Source organism: Pieris brassicae, chromosome 10, assembly GCF_905147105.1.
Source record: "Pieris brassicae chromosome 10, ilPieBrab1.1, whole genome shotgun sequence".
NCBI lineage: Eukaryota > Metazoa > Arthropoda > Insecta > Lepidoptera > Pieridae > Pieris > Pieris brassicae.
In genome coordinates this window covers 3,569,651-3,591,380 of record NC_059674.1, presented here as the reverse complement: position 1 = coordinate 3,591,380, position 21,730 = coordinate 3,569,651, and positions in this window count along the sequence as shown.

Sequence of the window (21,730 nt, the reverse complement as noted above, 5' to 3'; positions counted from 1 at the left end):
AAAACGTGAATCGAGCATTTCAGGTAATTGTGTAACTGGCGCGCATCATTAGGTAATTGTAGTTGCGGCCACGACTACCGTCGATCCGAACAAATACTCCTCAGCGCTCAATAACTTGATTCTTGTTTCATACTGTTTTCTTTGTAATGCAGATCTTTTATACAAATTTGTATGATTTACAAGTTGGAATATAATTCGAAATTCAAACTGGCCTTTAGATTCAGAGTGGAGACAAATCCAATGCTTTTAAAAATAATAGAAAGGCCACTGTTAGTAAAATTGTCTTTGATTGGAGTTTTTATTTGAATTTAGAATTATAAAACTGTTCAATTGTTTTGCAAGTATATTTTTATATGTGATAGCATAAACAACAGACATTTTAAGAGTGATAACATCACGCCTAGTAAAACACTCAGGTATAAAGCCTTACTTATAGCTTTAAACAAAGTTCATTTACGATTATTTGTATGTAAATGTGGAGGAAAGATCGTGTACTAGTCTTCCAACCTAAAAGCTATTGTTTAATGCATACAAAGTGTTTGTTCTTTTGATTCAAACATAATATTTTCTTTCAGATAGGGGTCTGCTCGTGATCAATGACTTTATCGATTTTTGTATGCAAGTGAAGATCGCCGCTCTCGCTTACATACAAGAACTGAATTGAAGCTAGCTGCGTAAACACAAAGTTTACGCTAATTAATAGGGGCTTAGAAGAGATCGCTTATTGTCGATGGATTCAATAAATATTATAAAATAAAGTGTTCCATAATATATAATTGCGTTTAAATCCGGGTAGTATTTTTTAGATTTATCTTTTATCGAAGTTATACTTCTTTTGGCGTTTGGGAAAAATCGTAAGAGTAAATTTTATTCGATGCATGCACACCGTCACAAAAAACCAACACCCACGCACCGTCACAAAACACCGACACCCTGAAGTTAGGATAGTGTTTTCGTTTTTTTGAAGTTCTACGTGTTTTAGCGCGTTCGGGATAAAAAATGAGAGTATTTTTTTCTATTGATAGTGTCGTTTTTTCGCGTAGAATAAGATGAAAAAAATAAAATTGTAAAAGATTTTTACCTTGTTACACCAAAGCAGTATAACTTCTAACGCGTGTACATAATTACATGCACGATGTTTTTTATTTTTACTTTTGACACATATTAAAATAAAGACAATCAGATACTTATGTGAATATGTTAAAGAAAGGAATCATATGTGGAAATGACATGAGACCTTAAGAAGGCGCAGCCCTAACCAGATCCAGCCATCCTTTCAATGGAGTAGCCCGCAATATCACAGGAGCTCACGAGGGGACTCTTTGTATGGCAGAAGTCGAATAGGTCCGCCAAGCATCGCGCTTTCCTCGCTCAACGAATAAGTATCGCAATACAGCGTGGAATGCTGCCAGCGTTAAAGATACACTGCCACAGGAAGCAAACTTTTTAAATTTGTTTTATTTTCTTTTTAATAATTTTAATAATTAATTTGTAGCTTAAGAAAATTGTAAATATTGTTTAATTATATTATATATTATATAAAAATTGTTATGCACCATGAAAATCTAATACATAGGTTATGTAGGTATAATGAAAATAATAATAATAGCAAATGATAAATAATAGAAAATGTCCACCGAGTTATTTTTCAACAGTTTTATTGTAAATCCGACACATTATCTTATCAGGACCATTTTTCTAATTAAAAAGCAATATTAATATATATATAGTGCACATATAGTCATACTAATTAATTCAATCTCAATTGGTAATTACTATCGATGAAAATGTACACTTCATCGCAGAAATTAATTTATTAACGTTTTTTTTATCGAAGTTCGAGCGTGTTTGTGATAAAAATTAACGAATCCAATCAACTGTTATCTCGCGAATATCTGTAAACAATTTTATATTATTTAAAAAATACATACGGTGGCAGTATTTGTACTACCTAGTCTGTGAAGGTTTAAACGTATAAAATTAAATTACTAACGTAAAACTATTATATAATGCGTAGTTTATACACAATAATTTCATAATTTTTATTACTCAAAGGTTGTATTACCATTTTTTTTCTATTACTTTTGTTTGCTACACCCTAATATAATCTATGCATTAATTTAACTTCTCTGTGACTGTTCTTTAATTAACTAAAAAGTTTAAGTTATTTAAATAATTATTATTTTGTGTAATTCACAAATTTTATGCTATTATAATTACGTCTAGTTTGCATATCAAAAATGCAAATCTCAGCTAAAGATTGCATATAGTTCCCATTGTTAAATTTAGTTTGTTACTGTTAAACCTTTCGAAACAGTATAACTTTAGTTTTATTTATTTTATAAGTTTTCAAAATAAGCAAAACGGCTTAAAAACGGTCTATTATAAGTTTCTTTCCAGTGGCATAACTATACCATCTGGGGCCCGAGGCGATTTCTTTACTGATAGGGTCTACTATCAGTAAAAATTGTCACGTTGTACTCAGTTTAATTTTAATAATCTTCGAGATTTTCAGCGTACTGAATTGCACGTCGTATATGTCCCACTAATGCCAGAATAATAACTCCTCTATTAGGCGAAACGGAATGAAGTCCCCACGCTAGTCCAATGCGTATTGCATTTATTTATAGAACATAATATCTCAATGCATTCATCATTTAGTCGCTAGCTTTTCGGTGAAGGAAACGTGAAATGTATGCACATTTAGAATGAAAAAAAAGGATTGTGCGGCTTCTTGGGCAGGGGCCCTCTTGGGTCGGGGGCCCGCGGCATTTTGCCAGCTGCCACCCTATTGCTACACCACTGTTTGTTACATTTCAGGAAATACTGTACACTGGATATGTAGCACTATAAATTTTTGTGTAACAAAAATCATCTTTAAAAATAATCTTTGAAATTGAATTGAATTGTGTCTAGTATAAGATTCAGATAAAAAGCCATAAACAAACATAATTAACCACATGCATATAGAATTTTTCCGTATCACTTAGACGTCGATCGTTCCTCAACAGACCGTTTCTTGAGAAATTTTTCCCCGGACCACTACTATGTGGAACCAGCTGCCCACTGAATAATTTCCGAACCAATACAAGTTAGAGTCATTAAAGAGAAGAGCGTACCATTCTTAAAATGCCGGCAGCGCGCTTGCCAGCCTTTTGGCAATGAGTGTCCATGGGCAGTATCACTTACTATCAGATAAGCCTCCAGCCCGTTTGCCTCCTGTAACATAAAAAAAAATAATCATAGCGGTCATCATATTTCCCAGCGGTCTTCGTAAGCGCGTTTCAGGGTGTGCCGTCATCGTACTGATTTATAGCAAAAGTTTGTTAGCGACGGTTATGTGACGAGCATGGGTTTCTGTACAATTTTGAATCTGTGGAGATATTGCTTAGTTCTATCAAAGATTAAAACGATGTATTCAAAAATATCAGATGCTGGAAATATCGATATATTTAAATATATACAAATCGAAATGCAACCCGCAGTTTAATATCGTTACTGGTAAGTCCTCTTTGAAGTTGCATCAAGTTTACTCAGTTCACGTTAGTCCGTAGTATATATTAAGCTTAAGTTTAGATTTGTTATTGCATAGTTCATTTCAAAGTCGGGTTAACGATTACTTTCCATAGGAGACCAAAGCTTTTTTATTGCATGAATTAATATGAAAGATCCCACCAACACAAGGTGTTATTATACGCTTATTTTTTGAAGGGGAATGAGCAAGCACTCCAAGTTAAGATAGAGAATTATCACTAAATAAATTCAGAGCCCTCGTTAAGCGTAAATTAAACGTTTTATAAATTTAACGAATATTTAAATAATCCTAATCCTTGGGATTGATTTGATCCAGTTCAAACAATTTGTATGACTTTAACTTAGCGATTAAAAAGAGTTTCGGAAAGTATCTTGCCCGCTCTACCCCCTTGACTTGCGAACTGGTAGTAAATGTAAATATACAATTAATTTAACTTCTTTTCTGACTTTATATAAGTGTAATTGTTTACCTATATGAATAAAGTTATTTTGCGTCTGAGTTTGAGTAAGTGTTTACCGCCCTCCATGGACACCCACACAACAGGAGATTTACAAGTGCGTTATCAGCCTTTAAGATGTGTATAGATTATAAAGCTATATTTTTTAACATTTTGGCACTAAGCTCAACTAAAGTGCCGCCACCCATTGACACTCACATAGCCAGAAGGTTTGCAATGGCATTGCCAGCCTTTTAAGAATCGGTACGCTCTTTTTTTGAAAGACCCTAAGTCTAAATAATGTGGAAATCTTCAATGGCCTGGTTTCACATAGTGCTGGTGCGAGGCAAAAACTGCCTGAAAATGCTCAATTGTGGAACGACGGACGTCAAGGTGATGATTAAGAAGCTTCTTAGATACATTGGGGTATCTTCCCTTTTCTTGAAAAAAAAATTATAGTCTTTTTTCACCGTTTATCACATGGTTAAAACAATTTGACAGAAAGAGACAAAAGGGTAAGTAATAGTGGAATACGGTTCATTTAGTTTTTATGATTATTAGTTGTGGGGCATTGTACTCTCATACCCTATGGTGCTACAACCTTTTAGTTCTATGCCTCAGATGCTTCGTAATTATTTCACATAATAGACAAGTGGTAGGGTAAGGTGATCAGCCTTCTGTGCCACGTACACGCTAATTTTTGGTCTTAGGTATGGTGGTTTCCTCCAATGTTTTCCTTCTTCATACGAGCGAGTGTAAATGTTATATAAAAGGTGCACGGTTCAGGATCGAACCTACGACCTAAGGGAAGTCGTACGCCTAGGACAACACTCCTTTATAAATGGAGGACAACACTCCTAATTATAGTTATTATGAATTAAAAAATATGTCATCTAAATAGATGATAATAGTCAGTTACTACACCTAGATGTACCCATGTAAGTGGGTGTGTTGCATGGAGTCATACCTCTTTGATAACTCACTTGGAGATTTCTTATCTATTAGATTAATATATATATGTAATTCAAAGCAATTTAGGTATAGGTTTCTCATTCTGCAATAAGTTGATGTGCATAGGTCCACGTATCTTTAATGTCGTAACGAATTCGCCTTTTTCTCTATAATGTCATTCAATTACTTAATGAATGAGCTACTCATGAAACGCACATATAATTATAAACTCATTAGCTTGACACAATTAATGGTAAAATCTTACCAATTTTCATATTATTATAACACCCCTGTTCCGGTCTATTGCGTATTCCTGCTAAGATCTAGAATATTTTCAATGCAATCGGATATACTTACGAAATACAAATCGTAATCATAATAAGACATAGACTGTTTAGAAAAGACCGCCGTGAAATTTTAGGTCAAAACGCGATTGTAAGTGCGTCCTCCTATTTCACCATGCCTACCTACTGCTGATAGAGGACAAAACATGTTTTTTTTTTAAATTAATAATGTACTATTAATTGCTTAAGATGTCATGTGGCATTTGGTGTAATGTTTGCAACTCCTGATTAACATTGTGTAAAATGAAAAACTTGGCGATTAAAAAGAGTGACGGAGAGTTTATTGCCAGTTCTTCTCTTCCTTTCTACGTCCTTGATTTAAGAACTGGTAGTAAATGTTATATTTGAAGCATTTAATATGTACTTCTTTCTGATGTTCGTAAGTGTACGTTGTGTTACCTAAATGAATAAACGATTTTTATTTGATTATCATGTGCGCTTGACTTGACTAATGCAATGTCACCCACAGCAGAGGGCATCCAGCGTCAAATGCCAGCCTGATCGGCCATGGGCAGCTCGTTAGCTATACTCCACATCATTCCAGCTGCGTGATGAAAATCAATCAGTAGAATGATTGTCAGAATAAAAGCTCATAACCACTGGTCTATCACTGCTTTTAAACAGTTTTAAAATAATATATTACCTTCTTTTTCACGAAAATACCATTATTACAATAAAATAATAAGAAATAGAGGTTGAATACTAATAAATCCTCGATTCTACAAGTTAATCAAGCCATTATGTAGGATACAGGTCGGATATTGCCTGAAACTTTAATTAAAAGGGAATCCTATCCAAGTACAGCTTATGGCCGTGTTTGCTCTTCACGTTGGCCGTCTCAAGTAACTTAACCCTTATTCGTGCAATTTTTTATAGAATATTTTTGATTATAATATCTTAGTTGGTTTGATATATTATTATTCAATGAGCAGTGTGTATAGTGGTTTCCTAGTGCGACTTTCATCACTAAGAGTTGAATGTATTTGCTGTCTATAGCGCTTTTAATACTCGCTAGTACGGTGAACGAAAACATGGTGAAGAAACCGTCCTTAGACACAAAAATCTGCGGCGTATACACGGCACAGAAGGCTGATCACCGTGTCCATTAGAAAAAACAAATGATCTCGAAATTGATGCAGAAATGTGAGGCCCAGACTTAAAAGGTTATATGACATATATTTGCGTAATACGTATTTACCATCCAACGGAGGCGGCGCGTAAGGCTTTAACGTGTTTAATATACATATTAAGGACCTCTCTACGTACCCCAAAACATTCTTCACTGACATAATATGTGGAACCTGTGATACAGTAATGCTACAAGTTTGTGTGGTCAATTTGACACTAGGGAAATTACGCATTTATTGTAGTTTGCCAGTTACAACAGTGTTAGGTTAATTTAATTGTTATCATATTGTATTTATTAATTATTCTAGTTTTCAATAACATTAAAACTAATTAACAATTAACCTACATAGTAACAAAAAAAAATCATAAATAGAAAATTAAAACCAATTTAAAAAGTTTGGTACCTGTAGCAGTGTACCTTGAATGCTGGCAGCATTTCCATGCAGTATTGGGATACTTATCTGTTCAGTGAGGAAAGCACCAGCTCTGAGCAAGTAGGCGCCAACTTAAATCTTTATATAGCGCCTGTGCACTTTAACCCCACGACCCTAGAGTTGCTACTCCAAAGGGAACAAAATCAAACTTGGACGAAAGACTCTTATATTTGGACCGATTATTATTTTAACAAGGAAACGCTCACGATTTTTCATAATAACTATCACTACCAAACAGAATTCTTACAAACTATTCATATATGATCTAAAAAGCAACAGATATATATAAAAGCTTATTGCAAAATTTTGGAAAAGATAGCAAATGTTAGATATACTAAAATGTTTGTCATTCACCGGACCATACTACTAATACTAATAATTATTACCACTATACTATAAAAACTATAAAAACATTTATTGTGATTGCAATTTCTCAGGTATTAAAGATTCCTGTATAAAATATAGATATTTCAAATTAAATATTCCCAGAGATGAGTTCAAAAGATGAAGTTATTTATGACGGCGTTAAAAAAGAAAAGTTTGTTTTAATTTAGATAAGATTCTTTTGTGACAAATTAAAGCCAATTCGTTGAATGAAATCTCGTGATGATTAAAATTATATGCCATAAAGATTTAGATAAGAATTTTCTATTAAATATATTTATATAAGTTTTTGTTTTATTGTATTGATAGTTTTGATCAAAAATCCTTAATAATTTTTAACTCTCCTCCTTAATCTCTCTGTTCAATCGGCACTAAGCAGTTCATGTCTCTCGTCAGCAAGGAAACATCAGGAGCGGACAATCTGTTTCCACCGGTTTCTTTCCAGCTGCAGCGCCTCCATAACAGTGTACCTAGGTAACACTGTAAATGTTTAGAAAATGAAAAACGGCTTAATGTAGAAAGTTGCCAATACTTTATTATTTTTCAAAGTAATCTCCGTTCCTCTCTACACATCGTCGCATTCGATGGAACCACTGAGAAAAGCAGTGAGCCCATTCTTAGGGATATCCACTTTGGCATTTTCGTATGCTTTCACCGCATATTTAGGGCTCATAAGGCGAATACCTCGAATTTTATCTTTAGTTCTTGGGTATAAATGTGCGCTGTATGGCGGATGACTCATTATCTCGACACCTGCCATAGTCAAATATTCACCAGTCCTCGCGAAGGTGTTTCTGGTCGTCTGTTAAAGTATGGGGAATCCATCTGGTACAAAGGTTTCTAACGTCTAAATGTTCGTGTAATATTTTTTTACTTGACTCATACCAATGCCTAGGCTTACCCTTATATGCTGATAGGTCACTCTCCTATCTTCCTCTATCATGCGTCGCACAGCACTAATGTTATCTTCAGTAGTCGCTGTTAAATGACGTCCGTCACACGGGTCAACATTGAGATTGCTACGTCCAGGATTAAACTCGTTTAACCAATTGTAAATAGTGGCCCGAGATGGGGCTTCATTAAGTAATGCTAATCGCAGCCTATTTGTTTGTTGTGTTGAGTGAGCCCATAACGAAAGTCTTAATAAATCACTGACCGAAATTTTTCTCGCGTTAGGTTAATTTTCACGTGTAACAAGAGTTTTAGATTTGCCGCCAATTCACCAAAACAAATGACAAATGAATGCAATATACAATAGTTCAAATTTTTTTTTTCATTAGCAATGTTTCTAACTGGCCCGTTTTAAACATTTTCAGTGTTACCCACTTATATCCATCTTATAACAGTGTATAGTTTTAAGTGTTACACTTGATAGGTCCATTTAGTTGTTAAACGGCCACGTGCCTTCTCTGTTATCAATAACGATTAGTTTCTTCAAGTTCTAATCGCCTCTGCACTTTGTATGGCCCAAACAAGATACAGATTTGCTGTCGGCATATGGTAGACAGGCGAGTCCGAGTATTTTAGTCTCTTAATACTGTTTTCTTCATATTTTTGTCTTTAATTATTTTTCTAAATACTTTTAAACTCTATATGAAGATACGCACAGATACAGTCTTTAAAAAATCGCATCGTCAAGGAAAAAGTAAAAGGAAGGTTGTAAAGAATTCGTACTGTGTAACCCTTCAGATTTAGTGGTTTTATGACGTTTTGGCGTTTTGTGGTTAAACAAAATGTAACTGCGCCGTTTTATTTTAAAGTAAAGACATATAAGCGACACTGAAGCAGTACTGGCCACGTAGCTCCAGCGCGAAATAAAAATAATCGAAGAAACGGATGCCGATGATATCCGAGGCCGATACCCATATAAGGTCTGTACTGGATTATTATTACTATTTTATCTAGCAGTATTGTTTTCAATTCAAACTCGTTCCGTATCGATCTATAGTTGGTGCGATTAACCAAAGAGTTGCAACTTTTCTCATTGATGCTCCACTCCTATACGTTACTATGTCACATAGCAGATAATCTAGCTTAATGAAGATATATTAAAATCCGTTCAGTTTGAGAGTTCCAATTCCTTTTATATTCAAATTGCTTAGATTTTTCTTGTATTGTCTTTTGTTAACACAGCTTTTACACATTGAAAGAAAACAATTGCGTGGTCACGGTGACTGAAGACAAAAGGTGTTGAATGTCAAAAGTATCACGGTTGTAGAGAAATTTGTGTTACCTGTATTTATTTCCCGGGAGTTGATATCGATAATAATACATAGCTTCAATACGGTTAAAAAGTGTTTTCTTAGATTTTTCTGACTATTCCCTTTTGCTCTAACATTATTAATAGATACAAAACAAGTTCTATTACAGGTGAGTCATGAATGAAATCAATATACTTTTTAAGATCAGAAGTGTATTAAATATATAAAAAACAAATCAATCCAAATGCCATATCACACGCCCGTCGCATCCAAGCACTAGAGTATAAAGGAATGAGTCGAGGCCGGAGGCAGTGAGCTCGTAATGTCCCGACCCGTCATCTGTCAAATCCTCCAAGAGACATGCGTCAACGAAGCAAGTAGACAATATATCCTTCAAGAATATAAACGTCGGAACAATGGCGTTACTGTCAGCTGCCATGTCATAGGACTCGTAAATTAAAATCAAACTTATATCACTGTAAAACGGTTACTAGTTATGTATTCAAAAAGCCTAAATTACTAAATCTACACAAGGTACTAAGGTCAACAGAAATAGTGATTTCATAGTCATTATTATTATTAAAAGAAATTTATTATGTCGGAACAATGACGTTACTGTCAGTTAACATTGTCAGTATGTCACAGAGCTTATAAATTAACGTCAAAGTCAAGTCAGTTCAAAACCTTTAATATAGTGATTCCATAGTCATTATTATTATTAAAAGTAATTAATTATGTCGGAACTAAGGCGATACTGTCAGCTGTCATCGTTATTATATCACAGAGCTTATAAATTAACGTCAGACTCAAAACAATTTAAAACCATTACTAGTAGTTATTTTCGATTTGTCAATATAACTTAACAACTATATTATAGTCCTTTGTAATAGTGTCTCCATAGAATAGTCGTTATTACTTTTAAAAATATTTTATTATGTTTAAGCAATGCCGTGACTGTCATAATGTCACAAAGTTTATAAATTAACAACATCAAAGTCAAATTAGTTTAAAACCTTTATTGACATTGGCCCATTCAATAAACCTTTATTTTTAACAGACTGCTTATGTTACTCCGCATCATTAACCTACGTTTAAAAATTAAACAATTGTAACATGTGGAATTAAAAAAAAACTGGTATTCTTAATATATAATTCTACATAAACGATTATATACTTGAATAAAAATATTTGATTTTTCATATATGGATATGTATTATTCGAACTAAAAAATATATATAATAATATAATATAGATAAAAGCACGAGTTTATTATATAAGTAGAAATTTTTCATACAAATTTCCGTTGATGTTAATGTGCATTCCGAATTTTCCCAAGTTAAGGAAAAACAGTAAAGCAAATATTACAATCTAAATAACATAATTGATAATGTAACTAGAATATAACAATAAACCTATTAATAAGGGGATTAACTCTTTCGCTATCAACTGCATATATTACATAATACATACTTTTCCCCCATTCCGATTAATAATGCGTAACCGGTTATTTTTAAACATTAAAACCGATAAAATCGTATATACTGATTTTTTTAAACTAGCCACATGCAAAGAAAATATCTATATCTATTTAAAATTATCTAAGCAACTTAAATCGCTGCAAACTTATAAAATATGTATAGTATTATATCTAAAAAAATTGTTTATTTAAAAACAGTGCAATGTTATATATGTGTAAAATGACATATGCAGCGCGCTGTCAATCGCTGACAGTAACGTCAATTGACATGTATGTCGTAAATTTTCTAATATCCCGTTTGACTCCCTTATTTTTCTTATGAACCTCCTGACAATAATAAACACAACGAAAAAGAATTGTTCAATCAGTTAACGCGTGTTGCGATGACCAAGGGAAATGGATATTTAATATTTAGTGGCAAATAAATAATAAACAGCTGATTATGAACCGCCATCTTGTCTAATGAAGAACTATTGAGATGCAGTTTACAAGTAGAGTCTAGTCAAGCACCTTTATTCTAGACGACATATAAAATGAGTTGAGCATTATGACCCGAGTTCGATAACGCAAGTTCGGCTCTGTACATCAAGAGCAAACAACGTCTGTTTATAGATCGTTGAGATATTTGCTACCGCGGCTAATAAACCCACCCAGTCAGTTATTAGATAGCCTAACGTTAACCAACATAAAAATCACATTGAATATGCATTTCAAGACTGCTATGGTTACATTTAAACAAACCACAGTGGTTCTAATGTAACATATTATGATTTTATGTTGATTTCTGTATGTTGTTCGGCAAAATAAATGAATTAAAATAAAGCGAAAAATTATTGATGTACTGTTTAAATTGTCGTCAAGTAAGCCTAGGATTATCGATACTTGAAATATGTGAATACACCCACGAGGAGGTGGCATTAACTGACAATTATTTTAATATAGGCCGGCAACGCAATCGCAAGCTCCTCCGGCATTCAGAGTATCCATGGGCGGTATTACTTAACTCAGATGAGCCTTCTTGTCCGTTAGCGCTCCGTTTTATAAAAAAAAACTTTCAATATCATTGGCTATAATCCTGTATATATGTTAGCTTTTATAAACCACGGTGAAATTCGTTTACGTATCCCTCGCATTAAAAGCAAAAGGGGTATGCGGAAGCCGACTTACTCCAGGCTCTCTGGGTGAGCTATACATACTTAAAATATATATATATATATCTTTCATATATTTGTGTGTTGGAAATATATATCAATATTAATTTAACTAGCAAACTGTGTAATCGACACCCGATGGGGGTCTTCCCTGTGAGATATGACCTCCAACTATTCAAAGTTAGAGTGTACTCTTCCCTCAAAGGCCGGCAACGCATCTACTATAAATATCCATAGGCTGCGATGACTGCCTGTTATAGACGTCACGTAGGCTAGTTTGCTACTTGCTAATCTTATCAATATCAAAGGCTCGTTAAAGCTATTGCTTGATATGTTTTTTAGCATAAATTAATTAATTCATAAATTTAATTTCCCTTTTTTTATATTGTTAAAATATTTTTGTGGGTTTGTTGGGTAAACCGACAGCTCTTCCCCCCGTAACACAGTTTTAGACCAGTTCGGAGGGAGGACCATAACTAGTTATCTTTACTATTGAATTTTTCGATAATTTTATCTAGACATTTTTAATTATTATTATTATTACTATGTAGGTTAAGAATATTGTAAAGACTGTATATTTCTATCCCCTTCCTTTAATATCTAGGTTAATTTTATATTTATAAAGGCCATCCCCTAGGGCTGTCGCGGCTCTGGTTTATTATTAAGTATAGTTACCTAGGTAACACTGAAAATGAAAAACGGTTTACTGTAGAAAGTTTACTACACATTCGTTGGAACCACTCAGAAAAGCAGTGGGCCCATTCTTCCTTAGGGGTCTTCTATGGCATTTTCGTTACGGGGTGTCGCTATTCACCTGTGACGGTGTTAAATACAGCATTTGAGTAATTTGTAAGATAAGATCAAAACTTATGTAACTTTTGGCGACACCAGTCCATGCGATACCTTCGGATTCTTCTACCTTTCTGGTCGTCGGTAATGTATGGGGAATCCATCTAGTACAAAGCTTCCTGACGCCTAAATGTTCGTGTAATATTTTTTGAACTTGACTCATACCAATACCTAGGCTTTCCCGTATCTGCTGATAGGTCACTATCTTATCTTCCTCTATCATGCATCGCACAGCACTGATGTTATCTTCAGTAGTCGCTGTTAAAGAACTTCCCTCACGCGGATCATCATTGAAATTCCTACGTCCAGGCTTTAACTCGTTAAACCAATTGTAAATAGTGGCAGAAGATGGGGCTTTATTACGAAATCTAATGGCGGCCTATGATAGCTTTGTTGTTGAGTAAGCCCACAAGGAAAGTCATAATAAATATATAAATTGACCGAAGATTTTCTCGGGTTAGGTTCATTTTCACGTGTAACAAGAGTTTAAGATTTGCCGCCAATTCACCAAATCAAAAGACAAATGAATGCAATATACTACATTAGGCTATCAAAGAGTTCTAAAATTGAAAATCAAAAAGTTTTCATTAGGAATGTTTCTAACTGGCTAATTCTAAATATTTTCAGTGTTACCTACGTATAATTTATTGTATCTGTTCAAATGTAATATAAAGCTCGGAGTTACGAAGAATTTCATAACAGATACGACTAACCCCACTTGTTCATTATTAATCATAATAATAGCATCTCTCAAGGGGCGGCTTAATTTAATGAATTAAGCAGTTCTAAATATTGTAGGCTCCGCTAACCGGGAGCAATGAAATGTTAACAATGTTATTGTTGGGATTTAGTCCAACGGATGGCTCTTATTAATTTTAATGTGTGGGTGAAATCCGCACACAAGGTCATCAGGGTTATAATATATTACGGTAACAAAGATATATGCGTCGTAGCTAGACTTAGGTGTACATAGTTGCATTAGGAAAATTGGCATATGCATTGTTGTTCTATCCGGAGTGAGTTTTTTTTGAACAAGATCAAAACACCCAACTTTTTTTTGACATTACATTTATACGTGTAATTTGTTTAATGCAACATAAATTTATATAGTCTGTTATGCATTACAATTAGTTCTTTTCCTTATTCCTATTTCACCATGCCTCCTGCTGATAGAGGATGTTTGACAATCTGAGACAAATCTTTGTTTTTAATTTATTGAAGTGAAACTTCTTTATCGGCGTTGTAAAAAAAAACCGTCACATTTTTCGGTTACGGGTCACATTTTTCCGTTACGCACCATCTTTTTCTTGACCCTACCTTGATTCGAAGCCATTTAACAAAAATATATAATAACGATAACAATAATAGTAATAATTCTAGTACAATTAATGGAAATAATAATAAGGTAAAATGAAATAATTTTATTATTTGTATTCATGTCTCTGATAATAATGGCAACCATTACACCATGTTCCAGTTCCGTTCAAAGTTGTGTAAAACAAAAAAACTTGTCGATTAAAAAGAGTGGCGGAGAGCTTATAGCCAGTTCTTCTCTTCCGTTCTACGCCCTTGATTTATGAACTAGCAGTAAATGTAAAATTGATGTTTTCATTTAATGTATATTCCTTTTTTATGACGTCCATAAGTGTACATTGTGTTACTTATATGAATAAATGATTTTTGACTTTTACTTTTTAAATGTTTGTTTATTTTTACTCATTTCGTTATTTTTTTATTTCTACAGTAATTTAATACTTATACAATATAAGACTTATAAGTACAAAACTTAAACTAAGAACATAATTCTACATTTACACAAAACAATCTTTTTATGACAAATCGTGAATAAATCAATCATTGTGCAAGACAGCGTCTCACATGAAGACGTTTTTGGGTCTAATACATGATAATTACTTCACCTTCTACAAGTTATCGTAAAAAGAAATATCCATATGGGGTTTGAACACACCACTTCGGATTTAAGTCAAAACTGCTTAAAAAAAATTCATAATTATTTCAATACAGAAATTATAAACATTATTTCGTCATTCGTTGTACTAATATTTTATCATTGTTATCAAGTGATAAGGGAATATACTAACGTTTTGTTTCTTAAAGGTACACAACTTTAACAAATTAATCGCTTTAGACTGAACAATAATTTTATATTGTGAAATTTATGTTTTAATGGGATAAGGGAGTTACAGACAGGCACTTAAAATTTAAGGCTAACACACCCAGTGTTGCGGACTTTTGAAGGATTGGAGTATTTTTTTCATGAAAGCTCCTATTTCGTATGGGTTCGAAAACACCTCCTCCGGCAGCTGGTTCCGCTAAAAGTTGGTATGCGGCAAATGTACCTTTAAAAGCGCTATGTCGGAATTACAAGTCCTTTTTATAATACTGTCTTAAACATATCTAATATTAAATTAATAATTTGTTTTTGCACCTCTCAGCGGTAACGCTAAAACATTCTTAACCATACAATCGTGTCGCGGACTAACAGAATTTTCTTACATTTTTAACAAAAATATAATTCGCATATCCGTTCAGACGAAGTCACGAGAATTTTAACAAATCTCATTTTGCAAATAGATTCTAAGGTTGTTTCAATTAATTTATTAAACCCAATGTAATACTGCATTTGGTTTATCGGTGAATGAGTATTTAAAGAGTTGAGAGGCGTTTATCAGTAACATTTAGTAAGATGAGTAATTAAGCTTAGATTCAGTCACCAATTAATTAACGCAATCACACGGATTACGTACCCAGAACTAATAACGGTATGCAATGATTGCTCACATTGCGTACACTACATTTTTTTACGTAAAGAATAGAATTCCAAATGAACTAAAATGTATTAAATAATAAGTCATATTATTATTATATTGGTAAGTGTACAAAATATAAGTTTTAATAAGTTTATTATAAAGGGGTATAGGGATGTATTTTGGTGATGGTCCCCAATTCGCTGCAAATCAAAACCATTTGACACCTCAATCCACTTACGGGAGAGCAATACTTGAAAGCTGGATTTAGTTGAAGACGCGTCCTTTACTGTCCTATATTTAAATCATTTTTAATTTGTCATCAAATTTGGTAGCTAAATTTCACATTAAACAATTCTTCGATAACATTAATTAGAACGACTATATTGTACTGACGAATTTTACTTTGTAAGCCACAGCTTTTTAGAATTATTCCGCGTAAAAGCTGTGTCTTTTCACTGTGAACTACATTGTGCATGTGCTCATCAACAAATGCCTTTTCCAAGAGCCTACGAATTGTACGTTACCTAAATCTTTCACTAGGTGTAAAATAACCTTCTACCTACATTTTGACATGATTAAAGCCAATTCAACAAATGTTTCAATGTGCAAATAACACGCTTATTATCTTGACCTAACAGTGTCCACCCTACTGGCGTGTATCCTAGTTAGCCATAAAATTTGGCTATTAGATTGCCTCCTTACTTGATTAAAACGGGCTTTTATCATGTTAATAGGAATGTACGTCAAGGTCAGTATTGGCCTAGTGGGTTCAGGGTGCAACTCTCATCCCTGATGTCGTCGATACATCCATCTCCAGCTGATCACAAATGGACTTTCTTTATGTGCGCATTTCATATTCGATCGAACTGTGAAGGAAAACATCGTCGACGGCGTTTATCAGGTACAGGAGGCCGATCACCCACTTGCTTATTAGTGTTAACACAAAGTTACATCAGGTACAGAAATCAGAGGCTCAGACCTAAAACGGTTGTAGTGCCACTCATTTTAATCACGTATCTTTAATATTTCAGCTTGGTAACTATGACAACAGCAACGCTTAGCGTCGGGCAGTCAGTATAGTATAAAGGACAAAAGCAGTCTTTGCTTTGTGACTTTCATTCCTGAGGTTGAAGCCGAGACCGAAAAACTTGTAGCGCTACTGGTTTTATTTTAGAAAAAAGGACAAAAATTAATCCGGCAGAATTATTTCCTTGAAACAAATAGCAACAAAGCTATTCCAGTTTCTAATTTATTATTTATTCTTAGCCTTAAAGTAATTCTAATTAATGAACGGCACTCTCCGGCATTTTCTTTTTTGTAAATAGTTTTTGAAAAATATATATTGCATGTTCATTAAAGTCTATCTATTTTTGAAGGCTGAAGAGAGCTGAGAAGTGTCTAGTGGGTGCAACTTTTGGCTGCGTCCATGCGTCGGGACGAAGGGCAGATGGCTGGCCATGCGTCATACTCGGGTGCTACTTGTTGACTGGTCGGACTTGAATTCGGTGATGTTAGTTATTTGGACTATGTATTTGCGTGTTGTTCCCACGAGAATGTAAGTGCCTGCTCCTATTTCACCATGCCTCCTGCTGATAGAGAACAAATCTTTATTTTTAATTTATGTTATTATTATTAACTAAAACTTACTTAAGAAGATGCGTGGAATATGGCGTAATGGTTACAAATATTGTGTAAAAAAAACTTGGCGATTAAAAAGAGTGGCGGAGAGTTTATTGACAGGTCTTCTATTTCGTTCTACGTTCCCTTTATTACTGTAGTATTTATTTTGTATTTATTTTTTGACGTTCATAAGTGTACATTGTGTTACCTATATGAATAAATGATTTTGACTTTGAACTCAAAGTCACGTTTGTGGAGAAAGTATGGTATACTGTTCCACCAACCTAAGGGAGGATTGAGCAGTCTAACCACTGACAAGCCTGAAGGCCCCAGTCGAGAACTTGTGTATGCTTAGTGGCCGAAATTACTTAATTACTCCAAATTGTGGATATGCGGCTTAGTCAAGACCTTTTGTATAACCTTGTTTTTAAAATTATGGATATTCGGCGTAAGATCGAGAAGACTGTTCGATACTTAAGTAGCTTAGAATCTTAGATGTAATCTAGAATTGTTAGAAAACATTTGCAGCATCAAACTGCCACACTTTGTAATTATAAGTTTTATTTTAATTAAATTAGCTTACTCGTATAGAACTTTTTTTGTGACCTCAGGCAACCAATAAAATAAACCCATACATTATTGGTAAAATAAAAAATATTTTCAGTTGAACACAATGGAATACCCAAGAGTGATTTGGGCAACATTGTTCGATTCGTGCACATCGTTTAAAAATCAAAGACTTGCTATATTGAAGTCTATATTTTGGTATTTAAAATATGAAATGTCTACTCTCTATAGTGCGATTCTTGAAATAGGAATGTGTTTTTTTATTTTTATCACTCTATTACAAGAAGACGTCTGGATAATTTAAAGTTCTTTGCTCAAAGATTATCACCCTTATTCCTAAAAACAAATTTAGTCTGGACGTTTCAATAAAAGAAATCATCCTTCTCTTTCTATCACAGCGAAATTTCATAGAAAGAGATATTTGTGAGATTCTATTTTATTTCTACAAAGAAATGTCAATAATAAATTACGTTTATCGAATAAATGTTATATGAATAGTATATCTAAATAGCCATTTTCATGAATGAATAATCCCAGAGGAAACGATTTGTTAAGGGAAAATCGTAATACAAATAAAATAATCGTTTGTCATTGAGGAAAATTCAGTTGGTTTAGATGACGTTATAAGAAAAATACTTGGAACATCCGGCGCAAATACGCTCTGGTTTCGTGACTTTGCAAATCAAAATTATTTTCTTTCCTTGTAGACTTTAATATTCCTTGACGATGCGGGAGTCTCTATTAAAACTGGCCATTTCCGCGAGAAATGCACTTTCTAAAAAGTAAAATTACCAATGAAAAAATTAGATGTTGTTAGCTTAATCAAACTTAGAAATATAAATATATACAAAAAAATTAAAAGCTATACAACTTATGTGTATGCAACTGAATATTTAGTGTGGGTATTTAAACGAATATTGTAAAGTTCAAATATTATTTTGTGTTCGTTGAAAAATCTCCAAATGGTTTTAAAAACACATACAAGTAAGGAGCTGTATAAAAACTTAATAGTATACGATGAAACGATTCTACATCTCTGCAGAAACTGACAACAGAGCAAAGTGATGTACAATTGAAGATACCTAAGTTAAAAATGAATTTACGAATGAATGCGGTTGGAATCGCAGAGCACAGTTCAATTATGTTACATTTTTAATGCCACATTACAGGTAATCGTTTTTCCACGTGGAGATCGCGTGCTTGTTCTCGCGTGAGTCATTGTAGCCAGGTTGTCTGCAACACAGCCTCCGTGAATCAAACGATGTCCTCTCAGTCGTCAGCAATTTTTTTAACAGTAAATATATATTTTATTTTATAATTTCTGATCATAAATTAAGATTATCTTGTTTGATTAGTTTTTTTTTGTTAATTTAGTTATGCATTTTACCTTTAGTATTTATATTGTCCTTACTAGGGTTGCTTGGTAATCGCTTGTATATGTACTATACTAAAAAGACGATAAAACCAACCTTATACATTTGGACATCGTCATTATAATCCATGTTCTCTTGTGAATTGTTTTTGTACTATATTTCTTTGTTATATCCTTATAGCTTTTTAAATCTGTTATAACGAACCAATGTTCCATATTCTATATACTATCATATATTTACATTAAAGTTTAGTCCCCTTAAACATTAGTAGGTCGGTAGTAAATTATCAATAACTGGATATCCTCAACTGTCGCCAGTGATTTTTTTTTCTTAACATATACAAAAACATAGGTTAGGCGGGCAATCGCTAACAAGCGATTTCCTTTGGATACAAGAAGTGATTAAATATCATTATAACAAAATAACGTAAAGTGTAACACTAGAATTATCCAATAAAATAAATAAATCTCTCAGAATTCTGTATCTGTTTGGCACGCCAAGTCTGAGGCAAGCCGGTTTGCTCGCGATGTTTTCCTTCACTGTTAAAGCGATTTAACGCGCTTAAAAAGAAAGTTGTTGCACAGCTTGGGATCGAACCTACGAATTGAGGAGTGAGAGTCGCTCGCTGAAGCCACTAGGCCAACACTGCTCAGAATTATACAATACTAAAATAAAATCAAACTCTATTGTACATTCAATATATTTAATCACTATGTAAAAAAACTTAGAAATGCGTATAACATTTTAATATATTTTCTTTTTTTGAAGCTGAATTTTGTTGGATTTTCGTGACTGAAACACATTATTAACTTTTTTGAAAGCATTCGTCTATGATGAGAGAACGTTGAGGAATTTGCGGCTGATGAATATTCGGTATACCATCTTTACATTCAGCAACATAAAAACGAGTTAATGAATTTTCATATGCATTTCCCCTGACAAGACTTCTTACATTAATTATTATTAATGATTTAGATTGTAAGTTTCTGTAAAATAAAAAAATAAACCAGTTTCCTTAACAAATTTTCACAAACAAGGGGTACAGATGAAAATTTTGAAGCTTTTCTTTTCAACATCTTTTAGCTACACAGTGTATTCGGCACAAAGGATTTCCTTTAGTTCAATTTCTTTTGTAATTACTGTGTGCGGTTCATATACGAAAGAAACCATCGGGAGGTGAGGGTGTATCCGGAATTTAAGTGAGCCTATTTAACTATCGAGGCCCGACTCGGTCCGATCGTGTTGGGAATGGAAAATGTTTACCTGTGCTGTGTTTTGTCTCATTTGCTCGGTATTAGGTAATTTTGGAAGGCAATTGCTGTTTCAGGTTAATTAAAGGGACACATGATGTTCAATACAGTGAAATTTGTGTGGCACGATCGTTTTCCCTGCCAATTTTATGGGAAAAATACTCATTTCGGGAGTTAAGTTCGGTAGCAATTATTGTATGGAGATGTTCAAACAAAATTCTCTGTTTGAAGGTTGTAATGGTTTGACACATGAGCTTATAACTGACACAAAAATTAGGTATAGAGGGGTTGTGACGCTAATAAAAACTTGGATTATGGATTCATAAATCTAATTATGTTATTGGACATTATCCGAAACGAAAATGTTAAAATTTATGAGTGTGGTAAAAACTAAAGGGCCTCATTGGCTTCAACTGTGTTTGATTGTTTACATTTGGTTTGAGCTTCTAGATTTTAATAAAATATTAATATGTAACTTTACTAAAGTTAGATTACATTAGGGTGATATAGGTAATAATAATAAAAATAAAAATTCAATTAAATCAATGGCGCTACAACCTTTTTAGGTCTGGGCCTCAGGTTTCTATTAATCGAATAGGTAAGTAGGTGATCAGCCTTCTGTACCTGACGCACGCCGTCTACTTTTTGGGTCTAAGGCCAGCCGGTTTACTCACCTTGCGATGTTTTCCTTCACCGTTAAAGCCATTTAACGCGCATAGAATGAAAATCCATTGGTGCACAGCCGGGGATCGAACCTACGACCTCAGGGATGAGATTCGCAGGCTGTAGCCACTAGGCCAACACTGCTAATAATAAAAAAAACAGTATTAATCAAACACAAATCTTATGTATATAGATATTGAGTATTAGGCAGAAACCGTATTTTTTATCGGTAATTTTTACCGGTAAAAATAGTATAAAAAAACTGTATTAAGATAAATAATTACGTTGACCACGGTTCCTGTTATATTATAAATGTTACGTAAAGAAATATATACAAATTACTCAAAAATGTTAATGATATTTGACTTGAAATGCCCATTTAAAGTTTATTGGACGAAGGCAACGATTACCACAAGCACTTGGGAACTACGAACTAAACTTCGATCTCGTTAGCGGGTACTACTGTTTATTTCCCTTATATGTGTTTTCCGTTCTATATAAATTTTCACCATACTATATAGTCTTAAAGGTTTTATCTTTTTTCTGTTAATAAAATAAATATCTAAATCTGCTCATCGGCATAATGCTGAGCCAAG